Consider the following 10879-nt stretch of genomic DNA (forward strand, 5'->3'; position numbering starts at 1 on the left):
AAATGGGTATAGATTCATAGAATATCATGCTCTTACATACATGGAATACCATGTTGTTAAATATACAGAATATCATGTCCTCATATACATCGAATATCGTGTTCTCCTATACATTGAGTAATAGGCTCTCACATATAAAGAATAATATGCCCTCATGTATACCGAATGTCAAGTCTTCACACACTTACCAGATCAAGTTCCCAGATATATTGAAGAGAATACAAGTTGCCATATACACAGAATATCTTTAACTCACATTCACAAAATATCAGGTCCTCACATACACAGAATACCATGTCCTCACCTGCACAAAATAACAGGACTGCATATACACATAATATCAGGTCTTCACATACACACATGTTCAGGTCCTGATATACATTGAATATCATGTCCTCATATACACAGAATACCATGTCGTCACTTGTACAGAATAGCAATCTGCATATACACAGAATATGCCTTCATATAGACAGAATATCAAGTTCTCACATATGTAGAATAACATATTGTCATATACACAGAATATAATTTCCTCACATACAAAGAATATAATAAGATGTCCTCACCTATACAAAATAACAAGTCCTCATATACACAGGATACCATGTCCTCACATGCACCAATTATCAGGTCCTTATATACACATAATATCAGGTCCTTCCATAATAGAATACCATGACATCATTTACATTTAATACTGTAAAAAAACAAATACCATTGCCCCATTTACACAAAATACTGTGTCTTCATATACAAAGAGTATCATGTCATGAGAGTCTCCAGCTAAAATGGGATTTGCACCTGCACAGATGAGGCCAGGGAATTGCCCCAGAATATCATGTCCTCATATACAAATAATAATATGTCCTCATATACTTAGAGTATCATGTCCTCTTATATACAGAATATCCTGTCCTCATGTACACCATATATAAGGTCCTTATATACACAAAACATCATGTCCTCACATACATAGAATACCATGTCCTCAGATATGCAGAGTATCAGATCCTCATATTTACAGACTATCATGACCCCTATATCATGTTGTCTATATACAGAAGAACATGTCCCTATATATGCAGAATATCATGTCCTCAGATACACAGAATATCAGGTCCCCAAATAGGAGGAATATCATGTCCTCAAATATAGAGAATATCATGTCCTCTATATTCAGAATGACATGTCCCCATATACACAGAATATCATGTCCTCAGATGTGCAGAACATCAGATCCCCATATACACAAAATATAATGTTCCCATATATACAGAATATTATGTCTTTGTATGTACAGAATACCATGTCCTCTATATACAAAATAATATGTCCCCATATACACAGAGTACCATGTCTTCAGATACACAAAATATCATGTCTTCATATACACAGAATACCATGTCCTCATATAAACAGAATATCATGTCCTCTATGTACAGATTACCATGTCCCCATATACACAGAATAACATGTCCTCATATAAACAGAATATCATGTCTTCTATGTACAGATTACCATGTCCCCATATACACAGAATAACATGACCTCAGATACACAGACTATCAGGTCTTCATATGCACAGAATAACATGTATTCATATACATAGAATAACATGTCTTTGTATACAAGAATAACATGTCTACATATGAACTGGACAAATCCAACCCGGCCAATTACTGCTCCATCAGTCTACTCTCAATCATCAGTAAAGTGTTAGAAGGGGTTATCAAGTGGCACTTACTCAGCAATAACTTGCTCAGTTTATGTTCCGCCATGGTCACTCAGCTGCTGACTTCATTACAGCCTTGCTTCAAACATGGACAAAACAGCTGAACTCTGGAGGTAAGAGTGACTGCCCTTGACATCAAGGCACATGTGGCATCAAGGTGCTCTAACAAAACTGGAGTTTATGTGAATGAGAGGGAAATCCTTCCGCAGACTGGAGTCATACCTAGCACAAAGGATGATTGTTCTGGTGGCTGTAAGTCATTCATCTCAACTTCAGGACATCACTTGGAGAAATGCTTGAAGTAGTGCCCTAGGCTAAACCATCTTCAGCTGCTTTATCAATGACCTTCCTTCCATCATAAAGTCAGAGGTAGGGATGATTGCACAATGTCAAGTGCCATTCGCACACCTCCCGAGGGGATGCCTGCCAAGGTCATCACAGGCAACAGGGTGTGGAAGTCAGTAGACCTCCTTAACCTCAGCTGCAGATACTGGGAAAGCACCTAGATGTAGTGGGAGGGTGAGGAAGATTAAGAAGTGATAGGCACCTCTTTGGCATGGGTCAAGTAATGTAGAAAGAGCAGCACTGTATTTAGTTACAAATAATAAATCATTCCCTTTACACACAGAAGCCCCACCTCGTCATTTCATGCAGCCAAGCTCAGTGAACTCATGCACACGCCCAGTGCTTCATTCCTTGAAGTGTGAGAATGGCTGTGCTATGTCTCTCCCACACTGAGGACAGAATAATGAAGCCAAGTTGCCAGCAACCATCACTCCCAAAACATGGCCGCCCTTCCCAATACCCCATTCATGGAAGGAGAAAATCGGCACCCTACTCCCTCACATGTTTCATTTCTTTTTCTTGTTGCATCTGTTTCATTTGTAATTGAATTTTGACCAATTCCAATGATTCAGACTGTGTTTCTGGTAAATGAGATTATCTCGGCTTTCCTCACTCCTTCAGGTATATTCAACTTCAGCTTCTTCGCCAACTCCAAAGGCTTTTTTTAGACACCCTTTATGAATCATCCCAAGTGCCCTGTCCCACACCCAAGAAATCTTTAGCCACTAAAAGAGCCATTTTTGCACAATGCACTCCCTAGTTAAACTGACCGAATCCACCATCTGAGTGAAAACACCAATACTCAATGCCCACTGTCTTATAGTTTTTAATCAATGAAAAAAGTCCCCAGTTTTGGTTAGTGTACCAAATCAGAAACCTCAAAGTATATTATGAAGCCACACTACGCCCCAACAATTTTCTATTTTGGAATTAGTGTGAAGATAGTGTGTAACCCAATCCATCACGCAAAACAGCCTCCCATCCATTGACTCTGTCTCCACTTCCTGCTGCCTCAGCAGAGCAGCCAGCATAATTAAGGATCGCACACACGTTGGACATTCTCTCTTCCACCTTCTTCCTTCATGCAAAAGATACAAAAGTCTGAGGTCACGTCTCAACTAACTCAAAAACAGTTTCTTCCCTGCTGCCACCAGACTTTTGTATGGGCCTATCTCGCATTAAGTTGATCTTTTTCTACACCCTAGCTATGATTGTAACATCATATTCTGCACTCTCTCATTTCCTTCTCTATGAACAGTATGTTTTGTCTTTATAGCACACAAGAAACAATACTTTTCACTGTAAAGTAATATGTGACAATAATAAATCAAATCAAAGCAAAAATAAGATGTTTCAATCAGGCGCAATTCTATTCATAAACTAAGGAGCTTTTATCAAAACCAACTTTATTTAACAACCATTTAACTATAACAAATGAATTGGCTTAACCATTAACAATTGAACAATATTTAAACAAGACAATATACATGTCTCAGCTGCTAACGTATTGCTATGAGTTCCAATTCAAGTAATATTCCCCTTATAATCTTGAACCCTTCATTAAAATTCATGAGCAAAACTAATGCTGTGACTTAAGTTACTAGCCCTAGAGCTTTCAGAGAGATCTTTTTAGAGAGAGAAAGAGAGGGAGAGAGACACAACTTTTCTCTGGCAGTCCAAGCAGCAACTGCTTGTACTTTAAACTGAAACTGAAACTGAAATAGTATTTCTTCCCTGCAAGCTTAGATCCTGCCATGAACCACATGACTCTGTATACCTCGTCTGAAATCCCAGGAGAACCTAAATGAACAAAAGGTCCATTAACTCTACGGAGAAACAAATTCCGAGCTAAAATCAATTAGCCTGCGTTCTTAGATTTTGCTGCATGTATACTAGACAAATTAATTCTTTAACACTGCCTTTAAAACCAACCTCACATTAAACATAAAATATATCAAAATAGTACAGTATTATCACAATATCCACAGATTATCCTGTTCACACAGACTATCCTGTTCACACACACATGCATACACACAGACACACACAAATACACAGACAGACAGACAGACACACACACACACACACACACACACACACACTATCCTGTTCAAACAGGTTATCCTGTTCACACACACACACACACACACATACACACAGACTTTCCTGTTCACACAGACTATCCTGTTCACACACACACGCACACACACAGACTATCCTGTTCACACACGCACACACACAGACACACACACACACGCACACACACATATATACACACAGACTATACTGCTCTTACAGACTACCCTGTTCTCACAAACACACACACACACAGACACACTCACACAGACTATCCTGTTCAAACAGATTATCCTGTTCACACACACACACACACACACACACACGCACGCACACAGACTATCCTGTTCTTACAGACTACCCTGTTCTCTCTCTCTCTCTCTCACACACACACACACAAACACAGGCTATCCTGTTCACAAACACACACGCACACACACACAGACTATCCTGTTCACATATACACAGACTATCACGTTCACACACACATAGACTATCCTGTTCATACACATATACACACACACACACACACACACACACACAGACAATCCTATTCATACACACACACACAAACTATCCTGTTCACGCACAACCACAGACACACACACACAGACTATCCTGTTTACACATACACACACACACACAGACTATTCTGTTCACACAGACTATTCACACACACACACACACACACACACACACACACACCACACACAATCCTGTTCTCATAGACTATACTGTTCACACACGCACACACACACACACAAACTGTCCTGTTCAGGGCGGCACAGTAGCACAGTGGTTAGCACTGCTGATTCACAGTTCCAGGGACCTGGGTTCGATTCCTGGCTCAAGTCACTGTCTGTGCGGAGTTTGCACATGCTCCTCGTGTCTGTGTGGGTTTCCTCCGGGTGCTCCGGTTTCCTCTCACAGTCCAAAGATGTGTGGGTTAGGTTGATTGGTCATGCTAAAATTGCCCCTTAGAGTGCTGAGGTGTGTAGGTTAGAGGGATTAGCGGGCAAATATATGGGGGTAGGGCCTGGGTGGGATTGTGGTCAGTGCAGACTCGATGGGCCGAATGGCCTTCTTCTGCATTGTAGGGATTCCATGACTACTCTGTTCACACACACACACACACACACACACACACACACAGACCATCCTGTTCACACACACAGACACAGACAGACTATCCTGTTCACACACATATACAGACATACACATACAGAGTATCTATTCATGCACAAACACATACACACACACACACAAACTATCCTGTTCACATGCACACAGACTATCCTGTTCACAAAGATACACACACATATACAAACACACAGGCGACCTGTTCACACAGACTATCCTGTTCACACACACACACACACACACACACAGACTATCCTGTTCACACGCATGCAGACTACACTGTTCACACGCATACAGACTAGCTGGTTCACACAGACAATCCTGTTCACAGACACATATACGCACATACACATGCATACAGTCTGTTCTGTTCAGACAGACTATCCTGTTCACACACATGCATACACACAGACCATCCTGTTCATTCATACACACACACACAGACACATACAGACTATCCTGTTCACACACATACATATACATACATACACAAGACTACACACACACATACAGACTATCCTATTCACACAGACAATTCTGTTCACACGCTCACACACACACACACAGGCCACAGACTATCCTGTTCACACACACACAGACTATCCTGTTCACACACACACACACACACACACACACACACACACACACACACACACACACACACACACACACACACACACACACACACACACACACACACCATCCTGTTCATTCATACACACACACAGACACATACAGACTATCCTGTTCACACACATACATATACATACATAGAGAAGACTATCCTGTTCACACACAAACACAAACATATACTTACAGAGTATCCTATTCATGCACACACACAGACACACACACACACATTATCCTGTTTACACAGACTATCCTGCTCACACACATAGAGACGCACACAGACACACACACAAACACACTTACACACGAACTATCCTGTTCACACAGACTATCCTGTTCACACACACACACACACACACAGACTATCCTGTTCACACACATGCAAACTAATCCTGTTCACAGACACATACACACAGAAAAAACTGTTCACACACATACACACATCACACACGCATGCACACACACACACACACAAACACACATGGACTATCCTGTTCACAGACACACACACACACACACACACACAGACTATCCTGTTCACACACATACACACATATACACAGTTACATGCACTCACACACACACACACACACACACACACGCACACAGACTATCCTGTTCATATATACACAGACTATCCTGTTCACACACATACACACATATACACAGTTACATGCACTCACATACACACACACACACACACACAGACTATCCTGTTCACACACATGCAAACTAATCCTGTTCACAGACACATACACACAGAAAAAACTGTTCACACACATACACACATCACACACGCATGCACACACACACACACAAACACACATGGACTATCCTGTTCACAGACACACACACACACACACAAGCACACACAGACTATCCCATTCGCAGACACACACACACACACAGACTATCCTATTCACACACACACACATATAGACTATCCTGTTCTTACAGACTACCAAGTTCATACACACACATCACACACGCACGCACACATACACACACACACATACATGGACTATCCTGTTCACAGGCACACACACACAGAGACTATCCTATTCACACGCGCACATACGCACACACACACACACACACACAGACCATCACATTCTCACACACACACACACACGCACACACACACACACACACACTATCCTGTTCACACACACACGCACACACACACAGACTATCCTGTTCACACACACACACACACACATACACAGATTATCCTGTTCACACACACACACACACACACACACAGACTATCCTGTTCACACACACACACACACACACACACACAGACTATCCTGTTCTCACACACACACACACACACACAGACTATCCTGTTCACTCACACACACACACACACACACACAGACTATCCTGTTCACACACACACACACACACACACACACACAGACTATCCTGTTCACACACATACACAGACACGCACACATACACACAGACTCCAAAAAAAGTAAGTTAAAAATCCCTCTTACCTACTAGCTCTCTTCACTGAATCACCACTCCAACTGCTCCTCTATACGTCTAGAGTCTCCCACCCTCTCCCCTCCTCTAACCTAAAAAAAAGACTTGGAGTGGGAGCAGGTAAGCTTTCTTTCTTTCTTTTCCGCTTATTCCTCTAACCAAAGAGGGGAAAGGGAAAATCAGGCAAGATCTTTTTCTTTTTATCTAGAGGGAACGGCAGTGAAAGCAGTGCAATGTTCCTCCTGCAGGATGTTTGAGGTGAGGGATGCCGTTAGTGTTCCTGCTGAATTCCCCTTTGGGAAGTGCACCCATCTCCAGCTCCTTAAAAACCGCGTTAGGGAACTGGAGCTGGAGCTGGATGGACTTCACATCATTCAGGAGGCAGAGGTGATCATAGATAAGAGCTTCAGGGATTTAGATACTCCAACGAATGAAAATAGATGAGTGACAGTGAGAGGGGTTGGGAGGAAGCAGTCAGTGCGGGGATCCCCTGTGGCTGTTCCCCTCAGCAACAAGTATTCTGTGTTGGATTCTGAGGGGGATGAGCTACCAGTGGTAAGTCAGGGTGACCGGACTTCGAGCACTGAGTCCGTCCCTGTGTCTCAGAAGGGAAGGGAGGAGAGCAGGAGAGCAATAGTAATTGGGGAACACGATGGTTAGAGGGACAGATAGGAGGTTCTGCGGCAGCAAAAGAGACTCACGGATGGTATGCTGCCTCCCGGGTGCAAGGGTCCGTGATGTCTTGGACCGTGTTTTCAGGATCCTTAAGAGGGAGGGGGATCAGTCACAGGTCGTGGTGCACATCAGTACCAACGACATTGGTAGGAGAAGGGATGGGGATTTAAAACAGGAATTTAGGGAGCTAGGCTGGAAACTGAAAGCTAGGACAAAGCATCTTGTCATCTCTGGTTTGTTGCCGATGCCACGTCCTAGTGAGTTGAGGAACAGGGAGAGAGTGCAGATTAACAGGTGGCTGCAGGGATGGTGTAGGAGAGAGGGTTTCATTTACTTGGATAATTGGAGCACGTTCTGGGGAAGGTGGGACCTGTACAAACAGGAAGGTTTGCACCCGAACCAGAGGGGCACTAATATCCTGGCAGGGAAATTTGCTATGGCTTTTCGGGGGGGATTTAAACTAATTTGTCAGGGGGATGGGAGAATGAGCTGTAGTCCAAAAGCCAGTGTTGAGGGTCGTGAAGTACTGAGGAAGGTATCAAGGTTGCAGGAGTGTACAGGCAGACAGGATGGTGGGTTGAAGTGTATCTACTTCAATGCAAGGAGCATCAGGAATAGGGTAGGTGAACTTGGAGCGTGGATTGGCACTTGGGACTATGATGTTGTGGCCATTACGGAGACATGGTTAGAACAGGGACAGGAATGGTTGTTGGCAGCTCCAGGGTATAGATGTTTTCGGTAAGAATATGGAAGGCAGTAAAAGAGGTGGAGAAGTAGTATTGCTAATCAAGATAGTTTAACGAGGGCGATCTGCCTACTGAGGTAATATGGTCTAAAGTTAGAAATAGGAAAGGAGCAGTCACATTGTTCAGAGTTTCCTATAGGCCCCCAAATAGTAATAGAGATGTGGAGGAGGAAATGACAAAACAGATTATGGATAGGTGTGGAGGTCACAGGATAGTTATCATGGGCGACTTTAACTTTCCAAATATTGATTGGAACCTTTATAGGTTGAATAGTTCGGATGGGACACTTCTTGTACAGTGTGTGCAAGAGAGTTTCCTGACACAATATTGAATAAGCCAACAAGAGGTGGGACCACATTGGACTTGGTACTGGGTAATGAACCGGGCCAAGTGTTAGATTTGTTTGTGGGAGAGCATTTTGGGGATAGTGACCACAATTTGGTGTCCTTCATTATTGCAATGGAGAGGGATAGGGTCACATGGCAGGGTAAGGTTTATAGCTGGGGCAGGGGTGATTATGATGCGATTAGGCAAGAATTAGGGAGCATAAGATGGGAACAGAAATGTCAGGTATGGGCTCAAATGAAAAGTGGAACTTGTTCAAGGAACAAATACTGCGTGTCCTTGATAGATATGTCCCTGTCAGGTAGGGAGAAAATGGAACCATGGTTCACAAAGGAGGTTGAATGTCTTGTTGAGAGGAAAAAGGAAGCATATGTAAGGAGGAAAAAACAAGGTTCAGTTGGGTCGCTTGAGGGTTACAAGGTAGCTAGGAATGAGTTAAGAGAAAGGTTTAGGAGGGCTAGGAAGGGGCATGAGGTGGGTCAAATAAAGGAAAATCCCAAGGCTTTTTACTCCTATGTGAGAAATAAAAGAATGACCAGGGTGAGGTTAGGACCAGTCAAGGGCAGTAGTGGGAACTTGTGCATGGAAGAGATAGGTGAGGAATTGAATGAATACCTTTCTTCAGTGTTCACTAAGTAGAGGGGCCATGTTTTTGAGGATGAGTGTGTGATACAGGCTGATAGGATGGAGGAGGTAGATGTTCTGAGGGAAGATGTATCAGTAATTTTGAAAAACCTGAGGATCGATAAGTCCTCTGGGCCAGATGGGATACATCCTAGGGTACTTTGGGAGGTGAGGGATGAGATTCCAGAGTCTTTAGCTTTGATCTTTAGGTCCTCACTGTCCACAGGGATTGTGCCAGAGGACTGGAGAATGGTGAATGTTGTTCCTATCTTCAAGAAAGGAAATAGGAATGACTCTGGTAATTATAGGCCAGTTAGTCTTACGTCAGTGGGCGTACGTTAATGGAAAGGGTCCTGGGGGATAGAATTTATGACCATTTGGAAAGATGCAGCTTAATCCAGGATAGTCTGCACGGTTTCGCGAGGGGTAAGTCCTGCCTCACAAATTTGATTGAATTCTTTAAGGAGGTAACTAAGTGTGTAGATGAAAGTAGAGCAGTTGATGTCATATACATGGATTTTAGTAAAGCATTTGATAAGGTTCCCCATGGTAGGCTCATGAAGAAAGTAAGGAAATGTGAGATAGAAGGAAATTTGGCCGATTAGATAAGTAACTGGCTGTCTCATAGAAGACAGAGGGTGGTGGTGGAGGGAGAATTTTCAGACTGGAGACCAGTTACCAGCGGTGTACCACAGGGATCAGTGCTGAGTCCTCTGTTATTGTGACTTTTATCAATGACTTGGAAGAGGGGGCTGAAGGGTGGGTTAGTAAATTTGCTGATGACACCAAGATTGGTGGAGTAGTGGATGAGGTGGAGGGTTCTTGTAGGCTGCAAAGAGACATTGATAGGATGCAGAGCTGGGCCGAAAAGTGGCAGATGGAGTTTAACCTGATAAGTGCGAGGTGATTCATTTTGGTCGGACAAACTTGAATGCGGATTACAGGGTCAACGGCAGGGTTCTGAGGAATGTGGAGGAACAGAGAGATCTTGGGGTTCATATCCACAGATCTCTGAAATTTGCCACTCCAGTGGATAGAGCTGTGAAGGAGGCTTATAGTGTGTTAGCGTTTA

The sequence above is a fragment of the Carcharhinus amblyrhynchos genome, unplaced genomic scaffold (assembly GCF_965287045.1).
Source record: "Carcharhinus amblyrhynchos unplaced genomic scaffold, sCarAmb.v2.hapA chromosome_215, whole genome shotgun sequence".
Lineage (NCBI taxonomy): Eukaryota > Metazoa > Chordata > Chondrichthyes > Carcharhiniformes > Carcharhinidae > Carcharhinus > Carcharhinus amblyrhynchos.